Raw genomic sequence first — 16,859 nt, 5'->3', positions numbered from 1 at the left:
ATAAAGCATGAAAACCAATTTTTACAGAAAATCTGAAAATGCTAAAATGTTCAGGGCACCATTAAATGTCATACACAATGAAGCCAAAACAGTAATGCCACTGTCACTAATTTTGTGAATTTCATGGGCTTAGCCTCACAGCTAACAGCAAACTACCATATTGTAGCTATAAAACAGCGTGGTATACTTCACTGTGCAACAGCACACTAAGCTGATTAACATTTCCCACAATGCAACGCTTTACCCTCTAAAAGTTTGTAATGTTGTGATTTCCCTCATAGTTAGTTGGTTTGGTTCACAGCTCCTTATCGATGACTATTTTAAATCCATATAGGCAAACATTTATGGGGAAGACACTTCTGGAAAAAAGGCATGCTGAAAAGTGGAAAAGACAGTGTTGTACTATATTTATTATGAACAAAATCTTAAATGCATATAAAAATATATTAATTTCTGATATATATCTAGACATTTTTTTTTTTTTTTTACTAAAGTGCCTTCAAATGTCACTGACATGTTTTGGAAAATTGCTCCTCTCCACCTTTTCATGCCAAAAGATATCCATCAAAAGCCAGGTTGGCTTATCTCTTCCCAACACCATTCATTCCAGAGCGATCCGTCTCTTTAGTGTGAGGAAAATCCTCCCCATCAGAGGCTTTAAAAGCTTCTCCTCCATTCGCGTTCCTTAAGAAGAGAGACAGTTTTATCACAGCAATTCATCTTAGTTCCCCTCTCTCTATCTCACGGGGCCGCTGGAACCCACATATCCAACACACGACATCCAACCCTTGCTAAAATGGGTCATCAGCCTTTCCGCCCTTATGTCTTTTTATAGAAACACAAAAGCCATTCTTTCAGAATCAGCTTTTTTTGTTGTTGCTTTTTTTGTCTTTAAAAGAAAGATGCACTCTTCTGCAGCAATATAAGCATGCATTTTTCAAACCTGTAAACCGCTTTCATGAAGAAAAATAGGCTGAATGCAGTAATGGAGTTGGTTCTCAAAGCATCACACGTCCCTTTTTCCCTGTCAAGGGTCTGGGTATAGAACTGATAAGCGTTTGAGAGTTCTTGTAATGAGAGGTGAGTGAGTGGCTAGCTTGTGTCAAAGGGCACTTTGTCTGTTTATACCATAAGAATTTCAGTAGTATTTGAATTCACAGGCAGTCTGCGAGGAAAACCCAACTCATCTGTCAGCGTGACCAGTATTCATACACGACACAGGGAAGGACCTGAGCAAACAATAATATGATTTAAAAAGATTCTATCTATTAATGGTGGTTTCAAAATGTGGCTTTTTTAGTAAACAAATTTACTAAAACCAAAACTAAAATGAATCTTGGTATTATTACAATTCACAATATATATATATATAATTAAAAGATACCAACATTTTTGTTAATAATTGCTGGAAACTCAAACTAAAAACACACTGGGAAAAATTACATTAATTATTATTAATAATAATATCATTTACTGCTTACATTTTACTGAAAATACATTGAATATCATGTAGCAGCATATGGGTCCCACTGTGACAAAAGGCACAGACAGCTGGGCAGAAAAGGTCAACATGAGTTAAATTACCTTTTGTCTTGAGCAAAAACTGAGGAAATGTTCCATGAAATCACAACAATAATAAGACTGGAAATATAGAATAGGCTTTGGCTGTACAATAACACTTTTGAAGCTTGACATGTAAAAAACAACTAGCTCGGTTTCTTTGTGCCATATGATTCACCCATGAATGACTCTTCTATGAATTGAGTCTAAATAAGAGAGTTTTACCATAGAGTGCAGAGCACTTCAGAGACATGGCCTTTAGCATTCACATGTCCTCAAACATGGCAGTCTGGACATCAAACTCATCTATCACACTTTAGAGAAGCTATTAAACCTTCTACTACAGCATAAATGTCAAATGTGTCTTTGTGTTTGCCTGCTGTGGTACTGAACACATTATCTTGACTTTCAGCAATGAAGTGATGTTTATCAGATGTCTAGAAGTCAACAAACTGAATTGGGCACCTATTGAAGTTATATGCCTTAGAAAGGAATTTATTTGCTATCAACGTTATTTATTCACATTCATTTACTTTAATGCAATATTTATGATTGGGAAGTGCACCTGTTATACACTATTATCTACATTACAAGTGAAGCATTGGCATGTTCCCATAATCAACAATGCTGTCTGCACTATAAGAGCCCAAAGCTCACAATGTAGACAGCTTTATTGACTTTAAGGGGAGCAATTTAGTTTTGTTGCGTCCCGTCACACTGAATACTTGCACTGTCGAATGGGTGCACTTGTTCCAGGACCTCATAAATTACAATTAAAGCACTGGTGTCTAGTAACATCGTCTGATTTGAGCACTAAAAAATGCTTGATCCTACTTTCTGGAAAATGTCCCAATCTCAAATGCAAAAGCACAGAAATTGCTCTAAGTAGAAATGATGACGCTAAAGGAATTGTGGAATTGTTGTGGAGGGAGCTGGGAAGAATGTGAATCAGCGTTATTTTATTATTATAGTTACTAGTATTTTATTCTTATAATAAATATTATTCTTGTTTTTGTATTTTTAAGCTTAGTTTTAGTCATTTTGTTGCGTGTCATTTTTATCAGTTTTTAAATGTTTATATATTTTTTATTCAATTTTAATTCAGTTTTAGTTAGTTTAGTACATCAAGTTAAACTAAATAAAAATATATGTCATCTTGGCAGCTAGTAGTAGTAATTTTAAGTTTTGTTTTATTATTATTATTATTATTATTTCCAACTAATCAAAATCGAATAAGTTAAGTTTTGAAAGTAATGAAAATATATTTTTTTAATATAGTTTTAGTTATTATAACCCTAATGTGCATTGATTCAAGATGGTGGAAAATTGTCAAAAATGTATCAAAAATATTTAATAACTAAATAACTTTAATAACTAAATATTTAATATTTAATAACTATTATGCAGCACTGCCTCAAGAATAAATTTTGTTATGATACCCGTTAGCAAACATTAGATTCAGTTAGATTAACAGATGGGTCTAGAGGCTGCTAGGCAGGAACAAATGAGAACATTTTTGGTGCTTGGGCCCTAATTATCAAATCATAAATGACTGATATGCTCATAAAGATTTTACCAATAACCACTTTATGCTTAGGCAGTTCCTCATGGCAAGCTAAAGATGAACTAATGCATCAGTTAAAAATGTCTTTTGTTGGAAGCCACCACCTATCTGCTTGCTTTCTTATCTGTCCACAGGAGAGGAAGAAGGATTTTTTTAAATGTATTCTCCAACAATACTCCAGGGAAAACAACAGAGTTTGACTCATATGCCACAACTCTTAGCTTTCGTTACATCCTGTTGCTGGGCCGGGTGTAAACATGGGTGTTAAGCGTCAGAAGGAAGACTGTTATTGGAGTTGGCATTTCTGTTCCATCCTGTTAACAGCAAGGTGATTTAATGCTTCTTTCCTTTCTCGCTTGCTATTGGTGATCTCAGAGCATCCTCTCCCTTCACAGAATTTACCTTGATCTCCTTGACCCGCTCTTCCAAGGGTCTGACTTCCAGATCAAAGATCATGTACCTGTCATTAAAATTGCAATTACACTAAAACTGTGCTCTATCCCAACTTCAATAGGAATGCCCATCTGTCAGTTGCCAATTTCCGCTTACAACATGAAAAGCATAAAATGTATCTTCTCTTTGCAGATCAAATCCACCAACCCTTTTATCTTTTAATTGGACATTTCTAATGTAAACCTCTTTTTCTGCCAACTTCTGCCCAGAACCGAAGGTAGGCTACTAAATTTTCTACCTCTGTGTTCCCTTGTAGTGTTAAATATAATACTTATAACACAATTTTGTCTTCATAAAATAATCACTAGCCATTTCAGTGGCAGTCTAGACTCATTTGGCACCCCAGGGTAAGAAATGTAAGATGTTTGATCTAGTGGCATAAGTTTCATTTAGCAAGGAGACCCTGGGTAAAAAAAAATAATAATATTTTGATATGTTAAAATATATGAATATAAAAAAAAAATTATTTAAAGGGTCTTTGTTTTACAGTATTTTTGTACATTTCCCAAACGGTATATACATTTGTCAAGCACCTGTATCTAACCATCCTGCCCAGCAGTTATGGCAGTCCTCCAATAATAAATGTCAAAATGATAATAATTATTATTTTATATCACTATTTAATGTGCTCTATTAAAAATAAGTGTGCTTATCTTATTTTAAGTTATGTTGCTGTATGTCATGTTTAGGACAATGTAATTCTTCCAGCTACAGAATTATTAAACTGTCTGTGATCATTTGCTCACCATCATTTTGTTTCAAACCAGTAGGATTTCCTTACTCTTAAGGCACTGATGACGTATGTACTGGTCATGTTTTAATTAAAGCAACAATGAATAAGAACCAGGGCTTTCAAGCTTCATAATGCTATAAAATTATCATTAACAAGTCCGTGTTCTCTATTCGAAGTCTACTGAAGTCATACAATAATGTTTTATGAGCAACAGACTGAAACAAATCAATGAAAATATTCCCCTCTAGTGAGCTTCTGCTGCTGGGTCAGAGTCATAGAAGTCAGTGAATTGGACTTGAGAACCAGATCAGTTTGGATTGCAGATAAGAACAAGACATTCATTGCAAATAAGGAAAGTTGAGGTAAATCTCAGCATTTTGAGGAAATAACATCTTTTATTTTGATGTTCATCAAACAAAGCTATCATATGACCGACTACTTTTATATTACTATAGCATTTTTTTTTTTTATCTCCAAAATATGCTAAATAAATATCATGGCATTCCATTTATTAAGTCTCCGAATTTCTTTCTATGATCCATGGACAAATGTCATGCAAAACAACATAAAGGTGAATAAATGATAAGAGAATATAGATGAAATATTCTGATGACTAAGCAAAAACTATAGCGTATATAGAAATGTTAAACATGCTTCTATCGGTCATTGTCTTACAGTGTTCTGCAGAGCGCTCAATTTAGAAGGCCCCTTGGCCTCTAGAGACAGTCCTCTTGATCATATTGTAAGTCTGGGTGACATTTCCAAACTCGGACTGGTGATTTCTCCGTCTCAAGGCCCTCCTTTCATTATGTCTGCCTAGCTGGCGGAGTCAAGCTGGTTTTATGAGTTTCATAATTCCCAGGCCTAAAAGTGGCCTGGGGGTGCATAAATGTCTGACTCTCCATCAGCTATGCAACGGGACAAGTGCACAACCTCAATGAGCCTAAAAAGCAACCTGATGGGGAGCAAAAATAACAATATAGATGCAACTCTAAGATTTTTCTCCTCACTCCTGCCACCCATACTTGGTGTTTTATCCATGCTGCATAAATTTGTAGTAATAATGTGGCTGATCCCTCTTGAGAATAGTCTTGAAAGGTGAAGTCGAGAGAGGTCAGTCCATCAGCAACAACCTGAAACAGCTAGTTCAGCTAACTGGATGATATCGCTAAACATGATCTGGATTGCTCTGAAAACCGGCATTGTTGGAGCACGTTTGCTATTACATTTTAGATTTTTTCAGTCAGCGGGATAAATTGACAGCCACTAAACTAAAGGTCATCCACAAAATTGTCTCCACAATATAGGCGCTTTGCATTCCTTCATACCTCCCATAAAAATCCAAGACAGGTTGTTTATGCCGACACAAATCCTAAATGATGGCTTTACGACAAGCTTCATAAAGAGAACCGGAGCCTGAGCTCATCGATTTATGCATTTGCTTATTCATCTTCAACATTATGCAACCATCCCTCTGCTTCTCGCTGCCACACACTGTACCAAACGTAAACCATATCTTAGACATAATTCTTTGTACATTTTTTTTTTGAGAATTCAGTGTTGTCATCAACATAAAATTGCATGCTTCTACAAAGTGCAACATTTTGACAGCATTTTCTCCTTTATTATTCTCCTTTATTTATTTATTTGCTATACTAAATCCAGTTACACTGTAAACAAAAAAAATGTAAAACAGTATGATTTACAAGAAAATATTGTTTCAGTTTTTCTTCTTAAAAATGAATGTTTAATTTAATTTGTTATGGTTTCTTTGTAATTAGATAAGAAATTTACTAGCTTTACATTTTTGAGTGAAAACGGTTTCCAAAGTAAATCAACCTTTTCCAGTGTATGTGCATTAAATTGCATTTCCCACACCTGCATCTGCCAAATGGGTCATGATTTCAATTGGTTAACATGTTCTGTAAAACTACTTTTGGGAGAAAAATCTAATATTATTGGAGTAGGTTTTACAAGAAAAGAGTAAATTCTATGCATTTCTGTGTGTGTGTGGTTCATTGCATTTTATTACATTACATTTTCCACACCTCCACAAAAATTATTCTCATGATAGTCAAAGTACTCAAATGACATTTATGGCTTGGTTGATTGGATCAAGTCAGGTCTATTAAAGAAAATATCCCGCCTGGCATTGAACTTTGAGCTTCAGAATTTTACAGATATTATTTATACTCTAACAACAACATTACACACTAACTACACTTTAAAACATGGAATCACAAAAAAGGGGACCTTTAAATTCTAACTAAATTAAGGAATCAGCCTCCGATTTGTGATCTCCTCATGATGATGGGTGCATGTGTGTCTTTGCAAGCTTTAGGTGTGAGGATCTAAACCTGCAATGCAACATGTGGGTGGATCATAACTGGCATTATAACAGTGTGAATCATAAAATGAATCACTCAAAGAATTTAATCTTTAACGAGCACACATCTGTGCCTGGCCCATAAAATGTTAGTCATTCATTTTAAACAGAAAAAGATACATTTAACCTTAATTACACAGAATTTGTGATTGACTTTATTCATTAACCCTTGTGCCATCCATATTTATAAAATTAACATTTTAAGATAAATCAAAGGAAATTAAGACCAAAAAATGACTTGTCATCTTCTGCGTCTAAATGCATTGTCAGACCTTTTAAACTATTTCAAATTAATTTAAACTTTTAATTTAAATCTGTTAAGTGTGTTCAATGAACCATTTATGAATGAATAATTCAGGCTGATCTGATTCTCAAATTCAGCTTACAAATACAAATATCTCTATTGAATGCAATTGGATGAAACAACAGAGAAATGATATTCAATATTTCTCCTTTTGCATTCCACAGAGGAAACAAAGTCTAAAAGGTTTGCAAGAATCCTCTCCAGGTCAAAATGAGCATAACTCAACATGAGGGTTCATCTTTTTTTTTACACACTTGCATTTCTTAGAATGATTTTTTCTCTCTTGTTAGTGACTGGCTGTCCACAGTCCAGCAGCAATAAGCTACGGTGCGATACGTGGACTAACATTACATTGTTCTCAACTCCCCTGAGGATTTTGCTAGAAAAAGTCATCCATCAAGAGGCGATCAGATAGGGGTCTCAATGACTGTATGGTCAAGAACTGCTCTGCATTGTTCCTCAAACACAAAGCCAACAAGTAGGACAGGGACTCCTGGATCTCAGAAGAGCTCATTATGTCATTAGGAAGAGGACACAGTTCATGCAGCACTACTGGTGATATTTTTCATTAATAGAGTTACAAACACAAAGGAAAAGGTTTGGAGTTGGTTTTCAGTTGGTTCAGAGACTATTATGAGCAGTTTAAGCACAGTATACTTCAGCAATCAATATGTCAGAATAAATGTACATGGTTGGGAACAGTCATTTCTGACGTGTGTCCTTAATGTGTCTCTTTGAGAGTTCACCTCATTTCTAAGCATGTTATATATCCACATTGTACACAGAAAAAAAATGTTGTTTTTGAACGAAGTCTATTTTTTTTTACCACAAAAACTATAATATTGTGAAATATTAACATTATTCCTGTGATGCAAAGCTAAATTTGCTGCATCACTACTCTAGTCTTCAGTGTCACATGATCCTTCAGAAATCATTCTAATATGCTGATTTGCTGCTCGAGAAACATTTCTTAATATCATCAATCTTGACAACAGTGGTGCTGCTTCATATTTTTGTGAAAACTGTAATATTTTTTTTTTTTCAGGATTCTTTGTTCAACAGAAATGTCAAAAGAACAGCATCTATTTGAAACAGAAATCTTTATTTAACTTTACTGTCACTTTAGATCAATTAATTGCATGCGTACTCAAAAATTTTAATTTCTTGCAAAGTATTTCATATCATTCAGAAATACTTTCATAAGTTAAGACGCATTTTCTGAAAACAAGTCTTAATACCTTTTTGGTAGATTTATCTTGTTTTTCTGGAAGTTTAGTATCTTCGTCTAGTTTTTCCATGAAAAATATCTGATCAGGAATAGAACAATTTGCAACATGCACCCAGATACGCCAATTAACCTGAACAAAGATTAAAATAATTGCACAAGCAAGCAGCATACTGCACCTGAAATACATTTAACACAATCCGAAATGAGTTATTTGTGTACAGCAGTTTTTTATATTAATGGATATAGTGAACCTGCATTAAAGCGGTTTTTGAGCTTTAATGTTTGACAAGAATAACTGAGGTCTATTGTTTGCAAGGATTTGTAACTGCTGTACTACTAATGGCCTCCCAATTGCCACATTTACAGATAGACTTTTTTGAAGTCCGTCCAAAATTTGAGTCATCAACGTAAATGAGAGGACGGAATTAGAACATCCTACAGTGTGGGATTTAATGATTCTTCCTCTCACTTCCCACAGATAAATAGATGACTACAGATCATGTAGGTCGTTTTTCCTCACGGGAGGCTTGACAAATCAAATAGAAGTCACAAACATTTGCTTTGGATCTGCCAGGATTTACGTCTTTTCTGTAATGTGTCATACTGCCTGTGGATTCTGATTTTACTGTCCCTGAACCCTGAGGATTTCAAAGCGATGCTCTTCTGCATGTGGTATGATTAAAAGGCTGCAACAGGTTTCGTATAAACTATTTAAATCCTGACAGCCATACATCTCTTCTCACATGAAAGCAATGGCTTCATTTGAGTACTTACTGGTTGTGCATTTACCCTCATTTGTGGCTAAATACCTTCTTGACAGTATTATGCTCTTACACAAGTGGGGCACAAACAAACAACATCAACCAACCCTCTACATTGCGAGTAAATCACTCGCATATGGGACAAAATTTTACTCTGGGCGACTAAATTATGTCTATTGTTAGCCATTGGCTAATAAATTCTTAGATTTTACTCGCCAGTGTTTGTATTTAAGCCTATTATAAGATAAGCACATTTTCATTCGCTGAACACTTACTGAGCGCTTCAGAGTTCTCTCTCCATCAAGCGACCTGTACTTTTCAGTTCATCTCAAAGGACGCACAGTGTATTTGACGCTAAGTAAACTCTGTGTGAAGGCACACGACTCACCGTCGCTTTGGTGATAGCGCTGTTTTTCCCACATGCAAAGAGAGAGAGTGAGAGTCTTACCACGCTGAATCGACACGCTACATGTGAACTATATTCTTTGTTGTCTTCTCCTGTTCATTTAGAATTATTCAACTTTTTCGAACAAGCAGAAGATAAACCGGTTTCACCGGTAGTGGGCGGAGCTAATGCGCAAATGGCAATTTCATTGGCTGGCGCTCATTTATTACCATCCCTGTTTTGATTTCAACAAATCAGTTCGACCGAACGCAGACAACGTGATTAACATTCATGAACCCAGCATCTCATCAATCCATAGTGCATTGTAGATTGTTAGTATGGTAGTAGAATTAATTGTAGTATTATATTTTAATAATTAATATTATCTATTTCTTTTTTTTTTTTCTTTACAGAAACCCTCAATGACCAAAATATCTTAAGTATCACCACCAGTCTTAAGTTCATTTTAAATGACAAATATGCATTCATTTCATACACGGTTATCAAGTTTTATTTCTAATCACTAAAGTTATATCATTAAATAGTGCTTAATACCAAAATATAATGCCTGACTGACTGATTAAGAAGCTAAGATTTAAGAAGCTGTACCATTTTAAAAAGATAAGGTGATTGGAATCATGTGTGTGTGTATGCGTGGTGTGTGTGTGTGTAAAAAAGTATATCAGTCTGGCAAGTAAACTATTTAAAAAAAAAAAAATGTACTAGCCAATGGCGCTTATATCGCCAAGGTGTGCATAGAGGGTTGTCAACGGGAATCCAAATACAAGAGGGAGGCCGTGAACCATTGTAGTCAACACAGGATTTACTGATCAAAACAGGAACCCAGTGTATACGTTGTGCTATTATACTGGATGATAACAAGCAATGAAAATTAAGAATTTAATCGAAAACAGCACTGGAGGAGAAGTAAAATGAAAGTGTCTTAATAAACTTACAGTAGGCTATATAGACATGATGAGATGGTGAACCATTTGAAACATTTCAGCCAGCAGGAGGTTGGCGGTTATGGCAAAAGTTTGTGTCCTCCTCACACACATCCTACAGCCATGGTAAGAGTAAATCGTACTGGCCAGCAGAGATCTTCCTCAGTGACAGGGTGGCATTACCCAGGCTCAACACAGGTGTTCGCTGACAGGAAGCTCACTGTATTACCTATTCATTATTCAGCGCTGGCAGGCCAGGCTTTTAACCACAGGCCCCCGTCAGCACAGCTGGAGGCCAAGATGAAGCTGAGGGACTCAGATGACATAAAAAGTCAACTACTGGAGTCACCTTAGCATCAGTACAGCAAGAGCATCAGTAGACACCAGCATCAAATCCATTTAACCCTAAGTGAAAGACAAAACTTTCATAGAGACACTAAGATCTGAACTATAGTAATGTAATATAACTAACTATAGTATATTAATAATAATTCACACAATATGACTGTATTCCCTGCTATCAAAACCAGTGGGAGTCTATATGATTGACTTGTACTGGTTGCCGGATTCTCATTCAAGAACATTGACAGCCTTTACATCCCTGACTCACACTCTGTAAATGGACTGTGACACCTTTCTGCTTTCATCATGTCATGCGCCCTGATGGATCATTTCCCTGTCAGCAATTCTTATAAATGGTACCACATCACTTTACATACGTGTAAAACACATACGGTGCGTGACAACAGGACCATGAGAAGAAACTGTAGCTGCTGTCAACTTCACACATAGACAAACATCTTCTTAGCAGATGCTAACACTGTTTGTTCCTATATGTTTGCTACAAAAATCACAAATTTAAGATTGTTATATCGTACCTCATTAAGCCCCAAAACAGATACTGCCAGAGTTATTTTGCACACATTGTCATTTGTTTTCAGGCATATATAAATAAAATATGTAAAAATATGTAAATTAACTGATTCAAGAAAATATACAAAATGCTATAGATCAGTGGTTCCCAACCTTTTTCAACTCGCGGCCCACACAACCAAACACATATGTTTTGTGCGGCCCACTTCAAAAAAATTAACTGACCCCGCTATTGTTGGGTTAATAACTTAGTACTCAGAAGCTAGATTTTAAACTATATTTATTGAATAAACTAGGGCTGTGCTGTCATGATTCTGCCCTTGTGTCCTTGATTTTTCCTAGTCTTGAGGCAGGATCATGGCAGACCCGTGTTTTGTGTACAAGCACATGGCCTTGCCTTTGGGCCATGTGCTTGTGTTGTCTCGTTCCCTTGCCCCGCCCCCCTTGTTAACCTAGTCGTGTCTTGATTGTCCCATCTGTGCCACCTGTCGTGTCTTCATTGTTCCCCCTATTTAGATCTCCTAGTGTGCTCTGTCTGGCGTCGGTTCATTGTGATTTGTGATTGTTCCTCACCTGTGATTGTGATTTGTACCTGTACCTCAATTGTGTTACTTATGTGTTTCTCAGATGTGTTCCACACTGGTGACTGTGATTGTATCCTGTATTCCGTGAGTGTTTGTTTATAGTTAGTGTTTAGTGTCTTTATCTGGTCAGCCCTGTCTTGTTTGGTTATTTAGTCCTTACCCTAGGTATTGTTTTCCCCCTCGTGGGTTTTTGTTTTCCCTTTTTGTCAAATAAATCCTGTGTGTACCCGATTCCTGTCTGCACCTGAGTTCCTCCCTTACCAAAACCCTGACAGAATGAACCGACCAAAAAGGAACTCAGCAGGCAGGAGGTCCTCCGAGCTCCAACACCTGTTGGAGTTCCGGAGGCAGTGCTGGACGTCATCCCCCACCGACAGGAAGGGGGTCACCCTCCCATACTCGCCCGAGGGGGAGTGGATCCTCCGTAATTATGCCCGGCTGTGGGAAAGCATCTCCCAGGAGGAGCCACAGAGGTCCCCTCCACCTACCCAGCTGCCAACGATCCCTGAGGGTCGTGTCCTGGCCGTGGCAACCCTGGGGGATCAGGCAAGCCCCTCCCAGAGTCCTGAGGTGCCCTCCTCAGCCAGCAGTCTCCCCATGAAACGAGGGAGACGGTTTTCATGGGAGTCAACTTCTGAGTCTTCGGCGTCCGAGACTGCCCTGCCCGAGACCAAACTCCCCCAACCCGCCTCTGACCCAGCTGTGGCCTCTGCACCGCGCCCAAGGAGGAAGAGGAGGAAGAGGGGGCCTGCCGGTCCTGTGACCCTGTCTCCTCCCGTGCCAGCAGCGGAGAGCGCTGGCGTGCCCGTGCCAGCAGCGGAGAGCGCTGGCGTGCCCGTGCCAGCAGCGGAGAGCGCTGGCGTGCCCGTGCCAGCAGCGGAGAGCGCTGGCGTGCCCGTGCCAGCAGCGGAGAGCGCTGGCGTGCCCGTGCCAGCAGCGGAGAGCGCTGGCGTGCCCGAGCCAGCAGCGGTGAGCGTGCCCGAGCCAGCAGCGGTGAGCGTGCCCGAGCCAGCAGCGGTGAGCGTGCCCGAGCCAGCAGCGGTGGGCGTGCCCGAGCCAGCAGCGGTGGGCGTGCCCGAGCCAGCAGCGGTGAGCGTGCCCGAGCCAGCAGCGGTGAGCGTGCCCGAGCCAGCAGCGAGGAGCGCTGGCGTGCCCGAGCCGGCAAAGAAGAGAGTCTGTATTCAAGTCTGCAGTCGTGAGAGCGGAGGAGAGAGCCGCGGCCGACTCTGCAGCAGAAACTCTAGTACAGTCTGTCTCCTCTCGTAAGGAGATGCCAGTTATCCTAGCTGCTAAAGCCTTCTCAGAGTATTTGTCCCGTCTTGTCCAGATTCTAGAAGCCCCAGTCAGTCCTGTCTTGTCCCCAGACCCTGTCCCCAGAAGTCCCCCGTGTCCAGCCGTTGTCCCCCCGTGTCCAGCCGTTGTCCCCCCGTGTCCAGTAGATGTTGTATCCCCGTGTCCAGTAGATGTTGTATCCCCGTGTCCTGTCGTCTCCCCGTGCCCTGTAGATGTTGTCTCCCCGTGCCCTGTTGATGTAGTCGCCCCTCGTCCTGTTGATGTTGCCCCGCGTCCCGTAAGTGTTGCCCCGCGTCCTGTGTCTGCCCCTGTCAGGTCCTCTGTCAGTTGTCCAGAGACCTCTCCCCACCCCTCTCCACCCAGACCTGCCCGGACCCCTCGTCGTCAGCCTTCGTCCCGTCCTCCTAAAACTCCTGCCCCACCCACTCACCCTGGTCTGTCCCCCATGAACTTTGTGGTCCCACCCCCTCCCCTTCCCTGTTTGTTTTTTTTGATATGTCACCCTAACCCTGCCATTGTGTATTCATGTTTGCCTTTGTTATTATTTGTCATGTCTTGTTGGTTTGTGTCTGTGTCCCAGTCTGTCATGTCAGTCATGTCCCGTGTTTGATGTTCCCTTGAGGAGCGTCTGGAAGCCGCTCCTTAAGGGAGGGGTTCTGTCATGATTCTGCCCTTGTGTCCTTGATTTTTCCTAGTCTTGAGGCAGGATCATGGCAGACCCGTGTTTTGTGTACAAGCACATGGCCTTGCCTTTGGGCCATGTGCTTGTGTTGTCTCGTTCCCTTGCCCCGCCCCCCTTGTTAACCTAGTCGTGTCTTGATTGTCCCATCTGTGCCACCTGTCGTGTCTTCATTGTTCCCCCTATTTAGATCTCCTAGTGTGCTCTGTCTGGCGTCGGTTCATTGTGATTTGTGATTGTTCCTCACCTGTGATTGTGATTTGTACCTGTACCTCAATTGTGTTACTTATGTGTTTCTCAGATGTGTTCCACACTGGTGACTGTGATTGTATCCTGTATTCCGTGAGTGTTTGTTTATAGTTAGTGTTTAGTGTCTTTATCTGGTCAGCCCTGTCTTGTTTGGTTATTTAGTCCTTACCCTAGGTATTGTTTTCCCCCTCGTGGGTTTTTGTTTTCCCTTTTTTGTCAAATAAATCCTGTGTGTACCCGATTCCTGTCTGCACCTGAGTTCCTCCCTTACCAAAACCCTGACACTGTGCGATATGAAAAAAAAAAAAAATTATCGCGATTTTTTTGATCAATTTTGCAATTGTGCTTTTACAGTCATAAATGCATTCAGGATTAATTTGAAACATATTTCCAAAAGAAAACCAATCAGAGCTTTATCAAAAAGTTGTAACATCTCTAGAACAGACATAAGTCAAAATTATCACTATAGTGAAGATGTAAAAAAATGTATAGACTTGTGGCAAAAAAAATAAATAAATAAAAAAATCCTGTATACAGGGACTTTTTTTTTCTTTTTTGCCATGCATTGTTCATAGAGCTCATTAATTGTAGCGGTGCCTCAGGTGTTTGCAGTGTGTATACAGTATGTGTCTGCGGTCAGCAGTGAGAGCGCATAAATATAACGCGAAAGCACATTCAAATAATGCACGAGTGCGAATCTCTCTGTTCGCAGCAGATTTCCTTTGCTCTGTCACAAAACCGGTCGTGCTTGCTCAGATACACGCTGCTTTTCGAGGAGAGAGTGTGCACACTTAAAACGTGTCTCCTCTCACTTAAACTGCATCCTGTTCACTAACAAATTCACTCTATGCTCATGTGTTAGACATGAATTATTTTCGCACGTTTTTATTTCTAGCCTTTTACCGCAGTGAGAACGCTCTGATCCGTCAACATTGGCTCAGAAAAAAGGCGCATCACAGACAGTGTGTGAACCTGGAGTTATGCATATGCACACGCTCAAATCGTGATTTTAGGACATTTTCTTTTAATCGCACAGCCCTAGAATGGACTGGAAATGAACAGAAAATAATTGGCGGCCCACCTGCAGGACCACAGGTTGAAAACCACTGCTATAGATGTTTAGATTCATACACATAAATAAACAATGTAATGTGGCAATGTAACTTTTGAAATAAAACTGCAACATTTTAGGGCCGGTTTATTCCAAAAACTCTTTCCTGCTAAGTTGCAAATATGCAAAATTGCTTATATTTCCTGAAATTAATGATGATCTTTGTACAACATCCCATAACACTGTGCTGGAGATAAACATGGAGGGTTCCCTTCTTTACTGCTTCTCCAGAAAGAAAGAAAAAAAGTAATCCCTAAAGCTTTCTACAATCATCACACACATAAACTATTAATTAATGTTCTTCTGCCCCCATGTGGTAGAATTAACTCTAAACTGAATCAGCTCACATACATATGAATAAAAGTATTCTAAATCAATGTAGGAAACTACACCCTGATGAACTCAATGGATGAGGGTCGTAACAGACTGCACTGGTAGTGATGAATACGCTTTCATATGTAACCATCAAAAAATATTTAACTTTAATAATAGCTAATTTTATCTGTCAGAGTATGTGCAAGTGGCCCTTACCAAAAAGAAACTAACAAATGGTGGCATCTCAGAAGATGATACAAAGGTATGTTGAAATATGCATGGTTCTGAATAAATACCACATTCTTAAATGATACAGCAAAAGACTACCATGGAACGACCAAGCACCAGAAGTACATAGCATTGTCATAATCAGAATTTTTTTTTTTTTTTTTTTTTGAGAGCACAAAGTCTAGTCTGGCTCAAACAGCCGAGATGTTTTAAATCCAATATAGAACCCGAGTACTGGCTCACTATTACCCTGGGCACTTGTGAAAATAGAATTGTTATCGTTGGGTAAACGGAGAGGCCAGTGTTTCTCCAGGTTAACCAGAGCTCCATGGAGTGCATGACTCTGTTCTTGCTGGGAGAAGGATGATTTAACCCAGCAAAGTTGAACAAAAGCAAAAACACATTTTGTGATTGAAGTTTACACAGATTGAAGTTTTGATCCTCTCTTTTTTATTATGGGATATAAAGCCAACCTCAGATTCAATAGTCTACAGAGTTCTGCATTTGTAAGCTATTGAATTGCTTATGAAGGGAATAAGAACTATTTTAATGAGAATGAGAACAAAAATAAGATTTGTGTGGAGATACAATAGTGAAATTGTTACCGCATGTAAAAGTGTTTTGTGACATCAATTGAGCTCAAAAATGTAAAATTTACAAATCTAAAAACATTTTTCCTTAAAAATTGCTAGCAATTTCACAAACAATTACAAAGAAACAGCAAGTACAACGTTAACTTAAATTCTTGCAAAACATAATCATTGTTTTATTTACAACTTTGAAAAATCATTTCTTTACAGTGTAACAGAATATTACTGAAACATTATCGTGACAAACTGTTTTATAGATTTCAGTCTTTCTGTATACAAGTTTATGGGAGTTGTACTTGTACAATCAAACTTACACAGGACACATTTGCCTGGAGGTGTTACCAATCTAGCCGCAGAGTGAACTGACCTGTCAGAGGGACTTTGAATACACTGCCAAAAAGACTGTAAGAGTGCATTCTTTATTTTGGGAGCAGGAGCAGCACTGAGCATTTCCTCCGACGCATTCTCCTCCGGTTGGGTCTTTGGAGAAATTCAGAGAAAGGTTTTAAATTTAACACTGCACTGATGAGGACCTTATGAGGGAAAAATCTAATAAAACCCTTCTCCATAAACAAGAGAGGATAGAGCAGCCAACACAAACTCAGTTAAGCAGGTTTGA

General features: G+C 39.0%; 1 long non-coding RNA gene across 1 annotated transcript; it reads right to left on the bottom strand.

Moving 5' to 3' along the window:
* Window positions 1-390: 390 nt before the first annotated feature.
* Window positions 391-9,551, bottom strand: LOC128031366 (uncharacterized). The gene is made up of 2 exons (XR_008188080.1): window positions 9,378-9,551; window positions 391-684 (listed from the first exon to the last, which is right to left on the bottom strand). It is a non-coding gene; the product is annotated as an uncharacterized LOC128031366 (long non-coding RNA).
* Window positions 9,552-16,859: the final 7,308 nt, after the last annotated feature.

The sequence above is a fragment of the Carassius gibelio genome, chromosome A17 (assembly GCF_023724105.1).
Source record: "Carassius gibelio isolate Cgi1373 ecotype wild population from Czech Republic chromosome A17, carGib1.2-hapl.c, whole genome shotgun sequence".
Classification (NCBI taxonomy): Eukaryota; Metazoa; Chordata; class Actinopteri; order Cypriniformes; family Cyprinidae; genus Carassius; species Carassius gibelio.
This window is presented reverse-complemented; position numbering and strand designations above follow the sequence as displayed.